Source organism: Taeniopygia guttata, chromosome 8, assembly GCF_048771995.1.
Source record: "Taeniopygia guttata chromosome 8, bTaeGut7.mat, whole genome shotgun sequence".
In the NCBI taxonomy this organism is placed as follows: domain Eukaryota; kingdom Metazoa; phylum Chordata; class Aves; order Passeriformes; family Estrildidae; genus Taeniopygia; species Taeniopygia guttata.
In genome coordinates this window covers 30,101,136-30,122,850 of record NC_133033.1, presented here as the reverse complement: position 1 = coordinate 30,122,850, position 21,715 = coordinate 30,101,136, and the positions used below count along the sequence as shown (strand labels likewise).

The 21,715-nt window shown below is 45.2% G+C and overlaps 1 long non-coding RNA gene across 2 annotated transcripts; it reads right to left on the bottom strand.

Annotated features, from left to right (window-relative positions):
- Nucleotides 1-5,821: 5,821 nt before the first annotated feature.
- Nucleotides 5,822-21,339, bottom strand: LOC115496279 (uncharacterized). Of its 2 annotated transcripts, none has more exons than XR_003961752.4 (3): nt 17,135-21,339; nt 9,490-9,861; nt 5,822-9,409 (listed from the first exon to the last, which is right to left on the bottom strand). It is a non-coding gene; the product is annotated as an uncharacterized lncRNA (long non-coding RNA). The 2 variants fall into 2 exon arrangements; XR_012057230.1 differs by having other exon boundaries at nt 5,828-6,649; nt 9,319-9,861.
- Nucleotides 21,340-21,715: the final 376 nt, after the last annotated feature.

Genomic DNA, 21,715 nt, shown 5'->3' with positions numbered 1-21,715 from the left:
CCCCAGCGCCTCCCAGCCTCACCCACCGGGCAGCAGCAGCGCAGCCTCTCCCCTCGAGGCCCGGAGGACCGCGGGAGGATGCCAAAGGCTGCCGGGGAGGATCGGGGGGGATGCCTGCCAGGATAAAGCTTTAGGGAAGGTTGTTGCCCCCATGTCGCTCATTTGCCACAGACAGGAGGGATGGGGAGTTTCACTGAAGAGCTCAGGTGTCAGCAGGGCTAAGGGAGATTTTGGCACAAAGCAAAGGAGGATCTCATTGCTGGGCACGGGTGTGGCAGACAGCCTGAACCCACCGGGGGCTGGACATGCCTGCAGGCTCCCTCGGTGCTCTCACCCCAGAGGATGGGCTGCAATCCCCCTTTTTTCCTCCTGCACCCACCAGAGAACTTGTGTGGGGTGGCCAGGGCACCACGGTGACTGTACCAACAACCTCACCCATGGCACCAAGTGTGCCATGCTGTGGGCTCAGCACAGCCAGCAGTGACTGCACCCGGTGTCACACACCCTCACTGAGAGCTCAAGCCATGGGATTTCCATTGCTTTTTTTTTGGATCCTGACAAAGCTGATTGACTAAAACAAACAGAAAACCAGAAAGAAGAAGAATTGATAATAAAATAGGATACTTTATAATAAAATATATAATCAAGTAAAAAGAATTCATAATAAAAAAGTCCTCTGCAGTTTAACAAGTCATTGCCTTTTCCCTGGAAACTTGTAGTCACCTTCCTGTCTGCTAAAACACTGCTGGCCCTGGCACCCTGGTGCTATGAGCAGGAAACATGCCTTGAGATAGCACATTATCACCAGGCCCCATCCCTGGGGATGCAAACCCTCCTAGAAAAACACAGGGATTAGCAGCAGTGCAGCAAAGATCCGGGCTCTCCATCAGCCTGGACCCATCCCCTCCTTCACAGCCTGGCTGGCATGGAGATATTTGCCTTCTTCTCATCCTCCCCTGGCAAAGCCCAGGTCGTCCTGGCTGGGATTAATCACTTCTCCAGTTAGCAGAAGACAAGCACTGCAAAAATGCCCTGGCCAGTGAAATCTCTAAAGCACAGTCGAAGGTTGAGGTTCATCCTCTGCCTCTCTTACCACAGGCTGGTTTGTCCAAGTTAAATAACAGTCAGCTGCAGGCCTTGCCCCAAAACCTCAGCCAAATTTAACTTCTAGCGTGTTGTGTTTGGTTTAATCCATCATTTCCATGGCTCTAGGTTCCCTCTGGGCACTGCAAGGTTTTCATAACAGACCCAGGACATCCCTCAGCTCACCCACACACACATTGTGGGCTGGAGGAGGTCACTAAAATGTTCAATCTACACAGCTCGGAGTGATTCTGCTCCATTTTTCAGATTCTCTGAGACTTTGCTGCAGTCCCAAAAAGATCAGGCTGTGGTCCACCAACACTGGGTGGGACAAATCTCTGGATCATGAGAGTGCTCCAACTTCTCCCTCTGCTTTTATATATTTTTATATAAAAATATCACATGTATATATATTTATTTTATATTTTTATATAATGTATATCAACATGTTATGTTTATTTACGTAATTTATATATTTGCATATGTATATAAATATAATTATAAATATATAAATACATGTGTAGTCTCTTTATATAAATACCTGTTTTACACATTTATATAAATATATATCTGTTTTATATATTTATATAAATATATATTTTTAGATGTTGTCATCTCACAGCCATGAGAACCTCAATTCCTACTTCTCCAGTACCTCATTAGACCCTTTTTGTGAGCTCCGTGAGATCCTGAATAACACCCAAATTACTTCGATTGCCAACAATTTTTCCTTCTAGTTTCCTGAGGCAGGTGTGAGTTAATAGAGAACAAGAATAAGTGAACTGTTCTGACACAGGCACTACGGGAAATGTAATTAAATTGCAGATAAAGAGAATTATGGGGTTTTTACAGGGTAATATTTTAGAAAGCCTTTGTGCAGTAGGTTTATAGTAAATTCCTTCTAAAACAGCCCCCCTGCTTCTGACCACTCTTTAGTTTCTATTTAAATGCTTTTAATAAAATAACTCATTTTGATATTAGGCTTAAATCCCATCCAAAAATTTAAATCTCTCCAAAAATTACTCTAAAGCAATTTCCCCCTAACCTGGCAGCAGCAAACACGCCCGCAGTGAACACGTGCAGCGTTGGGAGTGCTGCCTGTCACCGTGGAAGGGCAGAGGGGAATTTGCAGCCTCTTCCCTACACACTGATCTCCCTCTCCAGGGTCCTTTTCATTTTCAAAGCCTCCCTGCCTATTCCAGGTGTTTTGATTACTGAAATGGGTTTTATCCAAAAAAAGTTGCTTTTACTTCGTGCTTTTTCTGGGTGTTTGGCAGCATCTCTCCTGGTTGCTGCTGTGCTCCAAGGGCCTCGCTCAAGCTTTCACAACCTCTTGGTCCAAGAGGATTTTCCCTCCTGCCAAGAAAAGCACTTCTTCACTTTGCTGTGGTGCTGGGCAGCTACATCCCTGGAGGTGAAGTCATTCCCTGGTGAGTTTTCATGAGACCCTGCTGCCTCTGAGATCTCAGAGGATGCTCAGCAGCCACGGGAAGGTGCCCCTGCCCATGGCAGGAGGCTGGAACTAGATGAGCATTAAGGTTCCTCCCAATCCAGACCCTTCTGGGATTTTGTGTGGGCTCTGTGGCTGCAAAATGTCAATCACAGGGGGTTGGCTGTCTCCCACACTAGTCCAGGCTCTGGGAATGCAGGTGAGCTGCCTTAGGCTCAGTCACAAACCTGTGGCCACACTGCTGTAACCCAGGGGGAATTTGGGCTTTTGCTGGACTACTGAAAGGAGCAAAATGTCATTTGCTCTCCTTCATAGTCATTCCAAATTTATCCAGACTCCAGAGTGGCACTGATATGGGCCCAACCCCAAGGGAATTCAGATTACTAATTAATTAATCACTCTCCAGAGATTGCTCTTCTCCACCACCATTTGCAATTAAACCTGGAAGGAAATTTCTTGGAACTTGCATCCAACTCTGCTCACTGTGCCAGGCTGCCCTGCTGTCTTGTCTGAAAGCACAAGGTGTCTGCCTTGGAAGGAAGGAATTATGATTGGTGTAGATCACTTGCTAAACTACAAAACAAACCATACACTTATCTTAATTGCAAATAGAACCTGTTCTTAAAAAACAAACAAACAAACAAACAAAAAAACTCAGGTAATGTGGAGAGCAGGAAATGTCCACAGATGAATGTTTTTAAGGAGTTGATTTATCTATTCATCTTAAACCTCCAATCATTCTCCACATCAGGCCTGGCAGGGAAGAAATCCTAAAAGGTGAAACGAGGAGAGCCAGAGTTTCAGGGACAGATGAGGAAACCAAGCAGCCACCTCACATATGCTCTACAAGGCAGGGCAGGAGATGGGAGACACCCACTGAGCCAAACTCCCCTTGAAAATGAAAGCGTACGTTCAAAAGTAAAAATAAAAACGAGTTACATAAAGTGAGATCCGCAGATGTGTCTGTGGCTTAGCTCGAGAGCACGGCAGCTATTTCAATTGTCCCCTGTGTCAATGACAAAAGCGTCTCCTGGCCATGCTCGTGGCTCCTGGGCTCGGCGCTTGCTGCAGCAGAACAGATGCTTCCCCTGCTCCCTCCCCAATTCCTCCGGGCAGGCAGGACACAAAACCAACAGCAAAGCAGGGCAGGAAGCTCCAGGCTGAGAAGGGCAGGCAGGAATCAAAGGGAAGAATTTCCCCTTTAAAGCACTTTATTAATATTTCCCAATTGTTCCCCGAGGAAACGCGCTGGGTGCCCAGCAGCAGCTCCGCGGAAAGGAGCCGGGGAGGATGCTGAGCGCGGAGCAGGGAGGCAGAAGGGATCGGAGCTGACACAGAGCTGCTCTGTGCAGCCCTGGAGCCCTCCCAGCTCTCGGCAGCGCTCTGCTGTCAATATGGCAGCGGCTGGAACGCAGCTCTGAGCAGGGCTGGGAAGCTGGGACAGCTCCACAAAGATCCCTGCCACGGCCTGCCCGGTCCCTCACAGGGTTTGATTGAGATCTGATGCTCAGCACAGCTCAGGGAGCCGCGCTTGCTGACAGATAAGGTTAATTTTCTGCCCGGAGAGCATCCGAGGTGCTTGCAAGCAGCCTGCATTCCGTGAGCTGACTACTGCAAACGAGCTGTTTATTGAGTGTTAAAAATCAGCCCCAGACCTCGGGGTTGCAGCCCAAAAGCCATTTATGATGGATAAGGTCTGCTTCTGCCCTGCTCTTATCGCATTTCTTCCAAAGCCTGGGGCCTGCAGGGCACCCGGGTCCCAGAGCGAGGATTTCCTGGGGCTGTTCACGCTCCATGGATGCGCAGCTGTGCCACGGGGAGGTCACTCCATCACAGCAAACCACCTGGGCACGCGTTTAACTTTTGTTGGATGAAGTACAAACAGAGCTGGCCACCGGGCTGAGCTGGGATTTCTCTTTCATCCATCTCTGGAGGCTGCTGCTGTAGCCTGAGCTAAAATATAAATGAGGTGAGCGAGATGAGCTCGTCCTCTTCCTCCAGCAGACGGCGGTTCTTTCATAATCTTTCATAAAAATGTCTGATGCACGCAGCAGCAGCTTCTCCTCGGGAGAGTGGCTGCCAGCAGTGCCCGTGCCCTGCCAGGCTGGAGAGAGATGCCAAAGCCCAGATGGGCAATGTCCCCAGAGCCGCATGGCAGGGGACAGGGGAATGGGCCAGGCTTGTCCCAGCGCTGCAGGGATGAGAGAAGGGCGGCTCAGCAGGGCAGAGGGACTCTCCCCGCTCATTTTGCAACCTGTGGGCTCCCCAGCTGGAGCAATTCGACCGGGAAGGGGCACAGCAGCTGAGAAGGTGCCAGCACAACGGGCCCCTTGTATTTGTCAGCTGTGCCAAATAACCAGTTTATTTCCCCCACCCATGGGAGAGCAAGGAGCTGACCCTCACCGCTGTGGGGGTGTTAGAGGAACATAAACCCCCCAATCCTGCTGCTTCTTCCCCAAAGAGTGCACATCCCTCTGCTATGTGCAAGTTTTTGCTCCGGCCTCAGCTCAGCGCAGCTCTCACGGAATCGTTTCGCTCCAATTGGTCTCGTTTTTAACCAGCTCAGCCCCAGAGCTCGCTCAGTCACAATTGTCACAGACACCCAAATATTCAAAGCAAACGCAATCCACCATTTTAAAACCACAGCAGTAGCAAAGCAGGGCTGGGGGGAGATGCCGAGATGGGGAAGATCTCCGAGGTGCAGGCTGGTGTTTTCTCCCAGCATCAAAGGCCAACGCTAATCCCATTGCAACGGAGATCACCCCAGAAGCAGCCCCGCTCCTCCCCAGCCCGGGCTGGGCTGAGCCTAATTAAAACTGCTCTTTCCCCGCCTGCTGACTAATTACCAGCCCTGCCTGTGTCCCTTTGACCATTCACAAGGCGCCACGGGAAGATTAACGCAGGGGGGAGCAGCACCGAAGTGCCATTAATGGGGTGACATCCGAGCATCACCCTTCCCCTCCCACTTTGCAGAGTCGCCCTTCCCCGCAGGAAAATGGGGCAGGAAAAACTCAAAATCCCTCCTCCAGCAGGGAAGGCCTTTCATCACCGTCCTGGTTCTTACCTGTGCTGCAGCTACGTGGCTTTTGGTGCTTGATGGCCTTGGCTGGTTGGGGCCCTGAGGAGCTGCGGGATCCCGGAGCATCGGGGCGGGTGTGGGACCTGTCCCGGGCTCGGTTCTCTCCTCCAGAGCAGCAGCACCGTGCCCCTTCCTTCCCCCGCGGGAGGAACAAGGGCTCTGGAAGGAGAGGGCAGGGGGAGAAGGGAGAGCGGAGCTGTGGCAGATACACACACACACACACACACACGGAGCAGGGGCTGGGCTGGGGGGGCACTGCCAGCCCGGCTCTCAGCACTGCCGAGGCCTGGATGCTGCCTTGGGGCAATGGCCAGCATCCGCTGCTGGCCCGGGCACCGGGAAAGGGACGGGAAAGGGATGGGAAAGAGTCAGGGAAGGGAGAGGAAAGGGATGGGAAAGGGACAGGAAAGAGTCAGGGAAGGGACGGGAAAGAGTCAGGGAAGGGACAGGAAAGGGATGGAAAAGAATCAGGGAAGGGACAGGAAAGGGAGAGGAAAGGGACGGGAAAGAGTCAGGGAAGGGATGGGAAAGGGAGAGGAAAGAGTCAGGGAAGGGATGGGAAAGAATCAGGGAAGGAACAGGAAAGGGACGGGAAAGAGTCGGGAAAAAGACAGGAAAGGGACGGGAAAGAGAAAGAAAAGGGACAGGAAAGGGACAGGAAGGGGACAGGAAAGTGATAGGAAAATGACAGGAAAGGGACAGGAAAGAGGAAAAGGACAGGAAAGGTACAGGAAAGGGATGGGAAAGAGTCAGGGAAGGGACAGGAAAGGGACGGGAAAGATAAAGGAAAGGGAGAGGAAAGGGACAGGAAAGGGACAGGAAAAGGACAGGAAAGTGATAGGAAAGGGACAGGAAAGAGGAAAAGGACAGGAAAGGTACAGGAAAGGGATGGGAAAGAGACAGGAAGGGGACAGGGACAGGAAAGGCACAGGAAAAGGACAGGAAAAGGATCAGGGCCTCATGTGCCATCAGAGCGAGGAAAGGACTCAGTTATTTTCAGAACCTCTCACTCCTCCACGTTCCTACTCCTATATTATCTACAAACAACAAAACAAAACTCTCCTTTATTTTATTTATTTTTAACTAACTAAAACAAAAAAAACCTCCCTAAACGATAGGGTTTTTTTCCTTTTCTTTAAACCCATTGAAACCTACTCTAAACTAAACACCCAAAAAACCACCAAAAACTCACACCTATAGACCACCAAAACCTAAGCCACAACATTTCCAACACCAAAAAACTAATAAAAAACTAAATAAATCAAATTACAACCCATTAAAATTTTTCTTAATTTATCATCTCTTTTAAAACAACAAACATTTTTCTTATTTAATGTTATAAATTTTTTATACTAATCAATACTTTACCTTTTAAATAAACAAAATTTCCACTTTTCTCAAAAAAATCTTTTCCCTAAACTAATTTAAAAACCCAAAACATTTAAATTTACTTTTCTAAAAAAAAAAAAAAAACCTTTAAAAATTTTTCTCTCAAAATTACCCTAAACCAAAACAAATACAATTTTTGGGCATGAGGGACTACGTGGTCTTTGTTTGCTGTCACCTGGGTGTGGAAAATAGATTTGTAGAGAAATCTTAAAGTTTGACAGAAGGATTATATAGTATATATTTGCATATAAATTTTGAGGTAAGAAATGTTGGCTTAGAAATGTTACAGAAAAAGATAGATATTGTTGAGAGAGAAATGGAATTAGAAATAAGTTTTAAAAGACAGTTTTGTAAATATTTTAGAGAAATAGAACTATGAAAGATGTATCCTAGTAGAACTTACAAGGGGTAATTTTAGATAATTGGTTTTAAGGTATTTATAGTATAGTTCAGTAAAAGTTGATAGGTTAAGAAATGCTTATAATGTTTTGTAATTAGGAAATAATTGACTTTTGACTGTGATGGTGTGAATTATAATATCTGTATTGTCTCATCCTTCACATGAGACTGAAAATGGATTAAAAGTTTTTAAAATGCTTCTTAGTTGTTCTATTTTTGGGTTAAAAAAGGGTTTAATCTGACCAAATCGGTGTTTTGTGTGAGGAATAAAATATTGGTTAGTTCTGTGTTGTAAAATTGTATGAAGACATGAAAGCCTTCTCAATATATTATGTAGTATATATTGGTTTTATATAATATATAAATAATAATAGTAATAATCATCATAATAATAATAAATCAAACTTTAAAATTCCTCTAAAAATCTATTTCAGGAAGAAATTTCTCAACAATTTCTCTAAAATAATAATACCAATACCAATACCAATAACAACAATAATAATAATAGTGATAGTGATAGTGATAGTGATAGTAACAATAATAACAATAATCATAATAAATCAAACTTTAAAATTTCTCTACAAATCTATTTCAGAAAGAAATTTATCTAAAATTTCTCTACAATAATAATAATAGTGATAGTAATAATAATAACAATCATCATAATAATAAATCAAACTAAAAATTTCTCTACAAATCTATTTCACGAAGAAATTTCTCTTCAATTTCTCTAAAATTTATCTACGACAATAATAATAATAGTGATAGTAATAATAATAACAATAATAATAATAATAAATCAAACTTTAAAATTTCTCTACAAATCTATTTCAGAAAGAAATTTCTCTAAAATTTCTCTATAATAATAATAATAGTGATAGTAATAATAATAACAATCATCATAATAATAAATCAAACTTAAAAATTCCTCTAGAAATCTATTTCACGAAGAAATTTCTCTTCAATTTCTCTAAAATTTATCTACGACAATAATAATAATAGTGATAGTAATAATAATAACAATAATCATAATAATAAATCAAACTTTAAAATTTCTCTACAAATCAATTTCAGAAAGAAATTTCTCTAAAATTTCTCTACAATAATAATAATAGTGATAGTAATAATAATAACAATCATCATAATAATAAATCAAACTTAAAAATTCCTCTAGAAATCTATTTCACGAAGAAATTTCTCTTCAATTTCTCTAAAATTTATCTACGACAATAATAATAATAGTGATAGTAATAATAATAACAATAATAATAATAATAAATCAAACTTTAAAATTTCTCTACAAATCTATTTCACGAAGAAATTTCTCTTCAATTTCTCTAAAATTTATCTACGACAATAATAATAATAGTGATAGTAATAATAATAACAATAATAATAATAATAATAATAAATCAAACTTTAAAATTTCTCTACAAATCTATTTCAGAAAGAAATTTCTCTAGAATTTCTCTCCAACTCTATTTCAAACCTATGCAGGAAGGGATTGCAGTGACAGTTCAGCTTTTCGTGGGTGGCTCCTAATAAAGCCCCAAGGCCAGTGCTGCCCAGGGACACTGGGGGCTGGCAGGGGGCTGGCCTGAGCACATCCCACAGCAGCAGCTCAGCCTCCCCTCTCATCCCCGCTCTCTGGGCTGTCCTGATGCAGATGCAAAGGGCTGGCAGGGCTGTTGGAGGGGCTGAAAGTCTCCAGCCGTGCCACCTCCCCTTCGGATGGTGTCAGGAAGCTGCTGGCAGAGCCACCTGCAGTCCCTGGCACTGCCCAAAACGGGGGAGCCAGAGATCCAGCCAGAATCCTTCCCAAAGGGGCACCAATTCCTCCCTCCACAGGTTTTATTTCCCTAAAACACTGCATGCTTAGAAGCGTGTGATCCTCTGGAAGGAAGGGAGAGCTTTGTACCTGAGGCCTTTTTCAGCTTTTTTTGGACGCTCCCAGATCTCTTCCTCTCCTCTGCTCCAGTGTTTTGCCACTCAGATCTCACCTGGGGGATCTCAGTTTGGTCAGAAGGATGAAAATGAAAGTCAAGTCAGATGTTTGAGGTATCCTACCCTCCCCAAAACCCCCACTCACCCGTTTTACTCCAAGGTTTCCCACTGGTGTTTGCAGACACATGGATCTCTAGCTACAGGGCTGCTGCTAATAGAAATCAATGGGTGATGCATGGAATTACAAGTGCAGAATTTCCAAGTCAATACCCTGCCCAGCAGTTAACCTGGGAGCACACCAGGCCCATCCCCATCTCTGGGTGGCTGTGTTCAGTCACACGCCTTCAAGATTCACCTAAAATGATGAACATTCCCACAGCACAGGATAGGATCCATCCTACCATCCAAAATCCAGTACTCTGCCTGCTCCACGGACCTCAGGATGTTGGCACCCAGCTCCAGGAAAGTTCCTCCTCACAGGTCAGAACATATTTCCAGTCTCAGTATTCCATCAGCCCTGCAAGAGAAAAGGTCTCGCTGTGGGTCTGTGGCTGTGAATGGATTCTCTGCCTGGAGCAGCACATCCAAGGCCCAAGGGATGATCACTTCAGGGCCTTTAACCAGGTATTGATGCCTCAGGGTTCAGCTTTTATGTTTTTCAGATTCTGTGCTGCTTTATTCTGTGGGTCTGGGCTTCACATTAGGGGATGGTGAGCTCTCTGCACAGAGCAGGGAGACAAATCAATTCCTTCTCCAGCTGGGGACCAAGGACAAATGATCCAAATCTCAGGCCCAAGAGCACAAACAACGTGGGCTGAAGAGAGAAAACAAGAAGGATGGGACTGCATGGGCTGGAGCTGGAACTGGACAATTAACTTCAATATGCAAATGGAGCAAAACTTGTAAAAGTGAGAGACCCTGTGACTGGCTGTCCATTTTTTGTGACCATTTTTGTTCATCTTGGGTGCAGCCCTGGCTGGGCTCTTGTGCTGCCCAAGGTAGGTCCACTGAGACCTTTTAATAAATTCCTGCTTTATTATTTTTTTCAGCCTCTGTTCTAGGTCAGCCTTCACAAGGCATCAGTATTCCCATCCTCATTCCGACCACAAGAGCAGCTAAATGCTGAGATTTGGTGCCATGACAAGACCATGATTGTTTCTCCGTCCCAGAGAGATCCCAGTGGTGCTGAGGAGCTGATCCTTTAGGATGCTAAAACTGGGAGCACTATCACTGCAAAGGGGGCTGTGGGCATCTCTCTTGCAGCTCTCTGTATTACTTACATCACTAACAAAGCTGTCAGGAGTCTCTGAGGATGCACAGCTTTCCTACAGCCCAGGGCTGGGAGATTTCCAAGTGACATCCATTTTCTGTAGGGCTGTTTTAATTGGGATACATTGCAGAGCCATTGGGGAGGGTGGGCAAGAACCATCTTTGGGGAAAATAATCCCCCTCTCTGTGTCCTGTGGGGAGTGAGGAGCTGTCTGCTGTGTGCCCCAAGCCAAACTTCTAGTCTCTAGGAGGACAGACACTCTGTCAGCCTTGTAGGCTGGGATCTGACTCTCCCAGAGGGGGAAAAAAAAAGGGCAATTTGATGATTTGCAGTGTGGTGTGCAGGACCTCCAAGGGGACACTGTCAGTGCCACTCTCTGTCACCACCATGAAGGTGCCCCCCAGCCTTACAGGGGCAGGGACAGCTTCTCCCTGGGCAACCCAGGATTTCCAGCTGCATGTGAAAAAGCAGGTCTGTATTGTATGCATGCAAGAGCCTAAACTTAGTGAGCAAGATGTTAATTTGGGAGGGGAAAATAGGCCATATTTATGTAACTGTGAAAAGCTGCAGCGAAGGCTACAGATCCAATGGGAGAGGAGCGCCTGCTCCCAGCTCAAGGCTTTGTGAGAGCTCCAGCAACTGCATATTCATCGCCCCACACCCCAAAGAACCAGCTTTGAGGCTTTCCAGGCTAAGAATAGAGGGCTTGTTGTGTTTGCTGCTCCATGGGCCGGGTTTTGTCTGGGATTAGAGGCACCAGGGTGTGGAGCTGCAAATGGCAGCATCTCCTCCCCGCCTGTGAGCTGCGAGCCCAGCAGGGATGGAGAGCACAGAATAAAGGGTGAATTCATTCCCAGCCACACAGGATGGCATTAGTGCTGGCCCTCTGCTCACAGAGACGTCCCCCGTGGTGGACGGGGCACCCGCAGAACACGACTCCCTTGTGCACAAACAAAACCCAAGCGTTTTTCCAAGCAGGGCAGCTGGGGCAATGCCACCAGTGAAATTAGCAGCTCGTCCTGGCTGTGAAGCCTGATGGCTTGGATCCACCTCGGGTCCCTGCAGGGGCAGACAGCTCCCTGCCAGCCTGTGACATTTCTTTCCTCTTCCACTCGCATTCTCTGCCCTACTTAAACCAGGTTGGGAATCCAGCAATCCCCGGCCTTGGAAGTGGAAAGCCCAGAGGCAGTCACTCCAGGGTTTTCCAGACTTCAGAGGTCTTTCAGCTCCAGAAATCATCATGTGGCAGTGCTGGCACTGGTGGGAAGCAGCACGACACTGCTCCCTGTTTGGCTTTGAATTTGTCACCCTGGGACTCTGGGAAAGCCCTTTAAGGGCTGAACTGGGCACGCAAATGGCAGCAAAGTCATTCCTGTGGGGAAACCGAGAGGAAAAGGACTGAATTGTCCAAGCTGCTGTGGCCTCTGGCTCCACTATTCCCTGAGCCTGGGGCTGTATTCCTGGACACTTATCCTACAGCAGCAAGGGATGAGATTTCCAGAAAGGATGGTGACCCAAGCACTGAGTACCTGTAACCAAGGGCAGCACTGATCACAGGCACTGGCTGCATACAGCAGCATGACTTCTGTCCACCTGAAGTTCAGCCTGGGAGGTGAGGGAGGCCACCACACCACAGACCAAAGGCTATGACTGATATGAGGTGTTGTTTTCAAATAAATGGGGACAGAAATTGGTTTTCTTGAAACATGCAAGGAAATGCTCTGCAAAACATTAATCCCCTGAGAGAATGTGCAGTCTCTGGAGAAGGTCTTTCTTGCTAAAACATCACATAACAGAGAAGTCTCTCGGGAAAAAGACTCCTGAGATAACCTCTCTCCTAAAATAAATGCCCCTGGGAGGAACTGTCTCGGCAAAAAAAAAAAAAGGTGTTCTAAAAGCTGCTATTGATTCTGTATTTACCCTCTCTGCAGCAGCAGCACACAGAGCTCAGAGGTGAGCCAACACTTCCAGTGCTCCTTCCTAATCAGCACTGAGAAGGATCCAGCAGCAATCCTGCTGCTCCCTCATTTCCTCCCTGATCACTCAGACCGACCCACTGTGAGCAGCAACTCCACAAAACATGTCCTGGAGTTGTCTGGCAGCTTTGTGGAGCACAACAACGGGGCCATCCCATCTGCTGCTGTTTGTTTAGCCCTTGCATTGCTACAGGAACTTCTGGGGATGCTGCTGAGCCTGTGCTCAAAGAGCAGGGACACATGGGTGTCTCTCCCCCTGTGCTGTGTGACCCCAGCACCGTTTGGCAAAGAAGGAGAGGCCAAGAACCAAGTGGTGCCTGTCCCCTGCCCAACCTGCTGTAATTAGCCACTCTCGTGATGCTGGCCACCATCCAGGCACTTGGCCACACGCACTCCAGACACTCTGACCCTGAGAATTGGCTCCCATGCCTGGAAAACCATGTGCCAGCTCTGACTAAGCACCTGCAGGTTAATTCATCTTTCACATTTCCATCAGCGCAGCCCAGCAAAACCCAGAGCCGCGCTGGCAGCCAGCAGAAAGTCCCTCATAAACAGCTGTGAGTTGGGAAGGCCTGAAAATTCTCCAGGAAATATTCATGGAGCAACTGAGCACTGAGGATCTGCTGCAGGGGGCATTGGAGACCAACCCTTCTGTTCCTGGCAATGCTACAGAGCCAGGAAAGATTATTTGGATGTCTTTAGGAGAGGAAGGCAAAAGCATTCTAAAGCCTGGTCTAACAGCTTGTTAAAAACTACCTGTCCTCACTGTGGTTTAAAGCCATAAATCTGTATTTATTGCCAAAATTCTGCATATCCTGCAGTCCCCCTTACACGTGAAAACAAGATGACCTCCAGAGAGGGGGTCATATTTCAGGATGTTCCATCACCTGCCTTTAGCAGCAGGAAAATGAGGTGCTCCTGAGACAAGAGGAGTTGATCCTGATCCATTCTGAGCTCAGACTAGTTACAAAGACAGTGTGGATGCAATTCCCAGGAGCCCTGTGGATTTCAGGCAGCACCCACAGAATGCAACGAGGTACTGTGTGAAAAACATGTCCCTAAAAATCCAGTATGGGGGACACGATCATCCTCTGGGACTGTACAGTTAAAACCAAGAGAAACAGGCAATGAGATCAAGGAAAAAAAATAATACTGGACTTCCACAGCTACCCTAAGCATGAGCATCTCTCTGTCTGGGAAAACAGATGGACAGAAGTGGAACAGAAATGGACACCTGCTAAAGAAGCTGGAGTGGTCACAGTGTCACAGCAGCTGTGCATGGCCCAGCAACCCAAAGAGAACCCCATTTATTCACCCCCATCAGTCTCTGCCTTCCCTGCTGGCAGGAGGAAGCAGCTTTTCTGTGCCAGACAGCAGCCAGGCACAAGGCAGCAGTGAACAGCTCTGCCCTGGCCCAGCACAGACAGGGATTAGGGCAGCGTGCAGGGTGTCCTCAGGAGCACAGCTCCAAGCCCCAAAACTGGGTATTGTGGGTGAGAGCAGCAGGAGGAGCCAGCAGTGTGTGTTTTGCTGTCTGCAGCACAGTTTACACCCAGCGTGGTGTTTGCCTTTGCACAGTGGGCCCAGTTTGTTGACTCATGTTCAGCTTGTGACCCAGTGTCAGCAGCAGCAGCCTCTGCTGGCACAACAGCTGCTGCCTGCTGGGCTGCTTCCTCCAAACCCAGCATCTCACACTCACTGAGAGCTTTTCCCAGGCTCTCCATCACCATTTCTCAATTTATCAAGGCTCAAAACCTCTCCATAGGTTTTAGGAGAAAATCTGCATTAAGGAGGAAACCTACCTTTAGGAGAAAACCTGCCTTAAGGAAGAAACCTACCTTTTAGGAGAAAACCTACCTGAGGTTATAAGTTTTTCTGTTCTGCTTTGGTGTGCGGCTTTTAGCTTTATGTTAAGTGTTACTGGGATCTTTTCACAGGGTGGTGAAGACAAAACATTCCTGTTCTAGCTGGAGACTGAAGGACAATCTCTTCAAACTTCAGGCCCAAAGCATAAACAGCGTGAGAAGAGGAGGGTGGGCAAGCAAGCAAGGAGGATGAAACTTCATAAATTGAAGCTATTAATTGGACAGTTAACTCCTGTATGCAAATGAACAAAAACTTATAAAAATGTGAGAACTTGTGACCAAGCTCTCTTTTGCTTCCATCTTGGAGCCATGGGGGTACTGCCAGGGTGTGGCCTTTGAAGGCACTTCAAAAATATCCAATTTATTCCTCTTAACTCCATCTAGCCTCTGTTGCAGCTCCTTAAGGCATCACACTAGCCTACAGATTCTCAAACTTGTACTAGTTTGCTCACAAATATAGGAAACAACATCTTTTATTCACCATCATGGACTGAATTAAACAACCTGAAAATACCCATTTAATTTACCTTATAGCAGCCTTCCAGTACCTAAAAGGGGCTTACAAGAAGGCTGGAGAGGGACTTATCACACCAGCATGTAATGACAGGACAAGGGAGAATGGCTTTAAGCTGAAGGAAGATCAATTTAGATTAGATATTAAGAAGAAATCCTTCCCAGTGAGGATGATGAAGGCTGCCCCATCCCTGGCAGTGTTTAAGGCCAGGCTGGATGGGCCCTGAAGAACCTGGTCTAGTGGAAGGTGTCCCTGCCTGTGGCACAGGGGTTGGAATGAGATGATGTTTAAGGTGCCTTCCAGCCCAAACCATTCCAGGATTCTATGATCATCCAACCGTTTTGCACCCAGTTTCATCCTGAGTCTGGCACAGAAAGACCATGCCCAAAAGAGCTGGGATTTGTCACATAATGTCCCTCCCACAGCAGTGAGAACTTTTAATCTTGTCAGAGGATGACATTACTCTGGTATGAGATGACACTTCCCCAAACAACCACATAGTTTTAACTAGTTTTAACTGTCCAGCACCTTCCAGACCTGTGCTTTTTTTCAGGTTTTTTCCCTCGGGCAAGTGAAAATTAAACTGATCTGTTATTACCCAGGTCCCCTTTTTTCCTATTAGAGACAGGTACCAAGCAAGTTTTACAGCAGCCAAGTTCCTCACCTATCCACCCAAATTTATCAGAAAGCATCACAAATTATTCTGAAATCACTTCAAAGCTCTTTATTGAAATTCCTGCCACCCAGGCAGCCTGATTTCCCAAGAGCCCTCTTGAATGTAATTTTTCCCCCTCTGTTCTAAGCAAAGCCCTCGCTATTTGTCATTATCACCAGCAGTGCTACTCAGCACTTCTTTCTCTTGAACTTTCTAACAATGGCAACAATGAAAACTAACCATTTTGGCCTTCCTGACATTTTTTGATAGTTCTTTCTGTCCCCATGATTATCCCACACGGACGTTAACAGCCTGAGGAGGACCAAGGGAAATGCTGACCTCATTTGTTGTGATTACCAGGACCACTGAAAGGAAGGGTTGTCACAGTCAGAAGTATTTCTTAAATTAATGGATCATGATGAAGCAAAATGCATTTTTCCTGCAGGTTTAGAGAATAAACCAAGTTCAGGGTTACAAAGGGGAAGTGTTTTTTATTCACTGAGTAGTGGCACCTTTAGGTCAATGTCACCAAAAGCTCATTCCAAACAGTCCAACACTCCATCTATCCTAAAATGTTATTGAGCAAATTTATCCAGCTCCAGGGAGGAAGAAAAACCCCCAAACAAAACCTGCAGCAGTTCAAAAGCAAAGCCAAGTGAAATGCAAGAGTTGCCAAAGAGGTCATAATTCAAATTCAGCTCAATTAGAAACATCTCAGTGTTTTTACAGTGTTAGGGTCAAATCCTGACTGTGGAGAGCCAAGTGAGTGAAGCAACTCACCCTCCTGAGCACCTTAATCCTCTTTTATGATGGACACAGCTTCCAGCAGAATTCTCATCCTCAATTTTCCCTATCCTCCTGGCATACTTAATAAATAAATGAGCACCATACATCGACTTCTATGTTAAATGGCATTTCCTGATTATGAATTTGTTAAAATGACTACAGTTTTCTATAACTGCACATTATATGATGCATATTCTTCACTATAGGATGCATAGTATCACCGAATTTATTTATCTACACACAATTTGTACCTCTAGCTTTTAGTTCCCACTACTGTAAAAGACTAAAGAAAATAGCAGCAACCTCTTTTAGGATTTCAAAAGGAACAGTAACCCCCCAGGAAAGCACACAAAAATCTTCTGTGTCACTGGCTATTTAAAGAACAGCTTCAGTATTTCCTACTGTTGCATAATAGATTTTGATTATTTTGACACTTTTCAGTATCTTTAAATCTTTTTAAGCTGGAGCCATGGGGAGGCAGCACGAATTAGCTGCACCTTATTTTATTTCTGTCAGCTAATTTCTATATCCTCCAAAGCTCAGTTATTTAGTCCTGTTCCTCACCAGAACTGCAGCAGATGTTTTAGGAGGCCATGCAGTGTTCTGGGTCCTAAACCTGGTCCTGGTTGAAATAATGAAAGGCTGCTCATCAGGCACCCCTCAGATGCTTTGATCAGTGCTGCCAAGGAAGCAGTGAGGAGCAGAAAAAAGGGATGGAAATTACCTTGATGTGGAGGAAAAAATGTCTGCAGGCTCCCAACTTCAACAGGAGGTTTTTCAGGTAGCATTTACAAAATTATAAACTCGCAGAAATTGCCTTTCAGAAAGCATCATTCCAGCTGAACGTTCCTGACTACAAAGCACATTAATTCAGCCAGCACAGTTATTTAACTGGTGAGTCTACATATAATATGTGTTTATATTCATTAATATTTATCTCATCTTCCACAAATGAAATTAGTAACAGCATGTCAGAGATTTTCTCTACATGGCTCCTGCAAAAGCATTAAACCCAGCTATCTCCAGAGGCAACTGTGGGCAGAGCTTGGCCCTGTGTGTTTCCGTGGCAGCTGTGCTAAAATTATGCTCCTCCCATTAAAAGAATCCTTTTTTTTCTGGATCTGGCTTTAGTTATACAATATTAACAGTGAAAATAGAGCTGAGAATTCATGGCTTCATATGCTTTCAGTTTAAATTCTATTTAGAGAATTCTCGGGATTTTTACAAGACATCTTAAACATCCAAATCAAGCTCTTGCCTTCCATAATTCTTTTTTAATCCTTTACTTTGAATATGACAGGGTACCTTTTATTTAAACTCTTTCCTTGAAAAGAAGCATGGGAGGTTAGAGATGAGTGAGCTTTAAAGTACTCAGAGAAGGATGGAATGGTTTGGGTGGGATTTAAACATCTCATTTCACCCCCCTGCTGTGGGCAGGACACTTTCCACTGTCCCAGGTTGCTCCAAGCTCCATCCAGCCTGGCCTTGGACATTTCCAGGGATCCAGGGGCAGCCACAGCTTCTCTGTGCCAGGGCCTCTTCACAGGGAAGAAAGTTCTGGAAGGTCTCTTCCCCAGACTATTTCTGGGATGCTCCCTCTGGGACAAGACCCTGTGGCACCTTGAGCTGCTCAGCCCATCATCCATCCACATCTCCTCATGATTCTCAGGCAGGTTTGTACAAAGCTGCAAAAAAAAAGGCAATTCCACATGCACCAGGGGTGTGTCATCCTCAGGAGATGGCAGTGTTTGGTTTGGTTTGGCTCTGGGCAGTGTTTGGTTCTGGCCAATGCCTCAGGTTTTAGCTTTTATAGTTTTCAGATTCTGTGCTGCTTTAGTGTGTGGGTCTGGGCTTCATCTCAGGGCATGGTGGCTCTCTGCACAGAGCAGAGAGATAAAACAATTCCTTCTCCAGCTGGGGACCAAAGACAGATGATCCAAATCTCAGCCCAAGAGCACAAACAACAGGGACTGAAGAGAGAAAAACAAGCAGGGTGGGACCTCATGGGCTAAAGCTGGAATTGAACAATAACTCCAATATGCAAATGGAGCAGAACTTGTAAAAGTGAGCGACCCCTTGACCAGTCATGCATTTTGTGACCATTTTGGTTCATCTGGGTGCAGCCCTGGCTGGGCTCTTGTGCTGCCCAAGGTGGATCCATTGAGGCTTTTTAATAAATCCCTGCTTTACTCTTTAGCTCTGCCCAGCCTCTGCTCTAGGTCAGCCTTCACAGGGCATCATGGCCATTGTTGTTTTGCCACTCGGAGTGAAGTGATGCTGTGTGAAAGGATGGGAGTCACTCAGTCCTTCTCCTCAGAGCCCTGGTGCTGTAATTGCTGTCAAATTACTTCTGTTCATGCTGCAGGAAAAAAAATCTATTGAAGGCTTTTCTTTCCCAGAACCACCCTGGATGTCTTTTCTCTTTACATACAAATAAAAATGATGGCAAGGAAAATTGAATAGATGACAAACAAGGAGCCTGCATTTCAAGGGATAACATCAAGGAACTGAGGACTTAATCTCCAATTCCCTTCAAACTGCTCAAGTAAACAAGTAAAATTCTCAGGACTGAGAGTGTTTTAAATCTATCACTCTCCAAGTAGAGAGTAATATTAAAAAATCCAAGAGTTCACTATGATTGCTGTTCCGGAGAAAATTGGCTCCAAACAGGCCCCTTGTACCAAATGTTCTCAGAAATGTTTTTATACTGTTCACTTTGCCACTTGGGCAAGTAGAAAGTGTTGTTCAAATTTGATTCTTGCTTTTTCAGATACTTTGGGATCTTTTTGAGCAGTTAATATTTTTTATATATATATATAAATATATTATTTAATTCTAGTTTTTGCACCAAAAATACTCAGTCACTGGAACTGAAGGTTGGTAAATACTAACAGCAAGATGTGGGGGGAAATAAGCCACAAAAACAACCAACAAGAGCATTCAGGTTTGGCCATCCAGCTGTCCATGGGTGTATGGAAAGTCACTGCACAGAAGGCACACAGGGATTTCCCCAGGAAAGTAGGTGAAATTGCCTAAAACTGTACAGCTTAAAATAAATGTGAATGGGAAAAAAAAAAAGAGAGGATATTAATTCATGAAGTTATAAGCAGAACAGAAAATACATAAGAAATTTGAATATCATTACTTCTATAAGCTACATGGGAAAGTGCCTTGTGCAATGATCAGGTGAGAGGTTTAAATTAAGCATGAGAAAGTAGTTTTTAGAATAACACATAATTTAACACAACTCAAGGGTATAAAAATAAAGAAGGGAGTCTACAAGAAAGAGGGGGAGGTATTTTTTTTGCAAGGGCATGTAGTGACAGGACAAGGGGATAGAAGTTTAAAGTGACAGAGAGCAGGTTTAGATGGGATATTGGGAAGGAATTGTTCCCTGTGAGGGTGGGCAGCCCTGGCACAGGGCGCCCAGAGAAGCTGTGGCTGCCCCTGGATCCCTGGAAGTGTCCCAGGCCAGGTTGGATGGGGCTTGGAGCAACCTGGGACAGTGGGAGGTGTCCCAGGGTGGAACTAGAGGGTCTTTAAGACCCCTCCCAACCCAAATAAATTATTGGATTCTATGGTTCTATGAAATACAAATATTGTTAAGATACAACCAAATTAATGGCGGAACCATCCACAATGCTTTTCTTCAGCTCTGCAGTGAACACCAAGACTATCAAAACATAAAAAGCAAGCTGGCTCCTGATGGGTTATTAGAGAAAAATGTGACCAATCCATCTGAACATATCTGTCACAGAGCTCTGCTCGCTGCAGAACTGTGCCTGGCACAGCTGGTGACTGCATGTAATCATCATTTTTTAATTACAGAAAACAAAGCTTCCAAAGGAACACAACAAACTAGGGCACAAGCCTGGAATCAGAGCCCAAACATTTAGAGGTGAAGCCATGTGAAGCTGACATGGGGGATTTCCATCTGGCACTGTTTAGGTGGCTTTGGTTGTCTCTGCCTGTTCTGCTGCTGTGAGCACAAGGGCTCAAGAATGCACCAAGAGTGCTCCAAACACACCCCAGTGCCAGCAAAGGTAAGAAATAACTGGGGGGAAAATAGAAATCCATACATCTGAGAGCATAAATTCTCTTTATCCTTCTGCTTTTAGCAATACAGACTCATTTTTGGGGCTGCCTGCATTCAGTGCAGCATCACTGCTCCTTTCCTCACAGTGGGAGAGGTGCTGGTGGTACCCAGAGCAGCAAACATTCCTGGGATTGGGAGTGTACAAAGCCCCACTTCCTGCCCACACTCAGGATAAAATAGTGGGTACAAATCCAGCTGCAAAAAGCTGAAACCATTTTTGGAATATTTCAGCTGACATGTTACAAATGCTAATATTTTCTGTTTTCAGCAGAATTGGGAATTCAGCAGCACTCTGAACCTCTGGGTATCTGCAGCACAGGATTACACAAAGCTGCTGTGATACATTGCAATTTAGTAAATTATATTGTAATCTAGCTAATCTCGAGAGAGATACCAGCACAATACAGGATTAAACTCCATATTAAATTCTGGGAACACTTTCTGTCTTTGTGGCACTTTATACAAAACCCTTCCAGCTAAATTCACCCAACCCACCTGGGATGGCTGAAATCAAAGACTGCAATTTCTCCTCAGCTTGACCCAACCTGAATTATTCTGGACAGGCTTGGAAACTTTTAAGAAATAAAAAAATTTAAGCTAAAATAACAACAACTCGAACTTTGGCTGCTGAGAATACCACCACCCTGATACAGGGGAAATAACAAAGAGCAGAGGCAATAAGGGGTCTGTGATGGGTTTCAACATCTCTTTTCAGGATCACAGGCTGGCATCTTCCCTCCAGCAAGCAGGAGATTCTGGTCTGCAATACGACCAGCCCTGATTTCCATGGATTTCTTTGTACTGCCTGTATACTCCTGCTCCTACCAAAATATACAGATTGTGGTTTCAGGGATTTTCTGTAGATTTGGCTTCCACAAGCCCAAGCACAATCTTACACAATGCTCTATAAAACAAACAAACAAAAAAACTCAGTATCTTCTCTGTGGCAACATTCACACAACCCTGGCAAACTCACACTTGTCTTGGAAACCACCTTCATTCACCAAGCCAGTCACAAACGGCTTGCCTGGATTTGGGACACACCTTTTGATATTTAACCTAATTGTGGCAGGACAGCAGCAGCTCAGACAAGGTGTTTGGTTGCACTTTTTATTTCTAAGTGCAGCGAGTCCCTCATCTAGCAGAGGATAAACACCAGCAGCCAAAGCTGCTTGCACAAGAGGGATGTGCACAGCTCGCTCACATGTT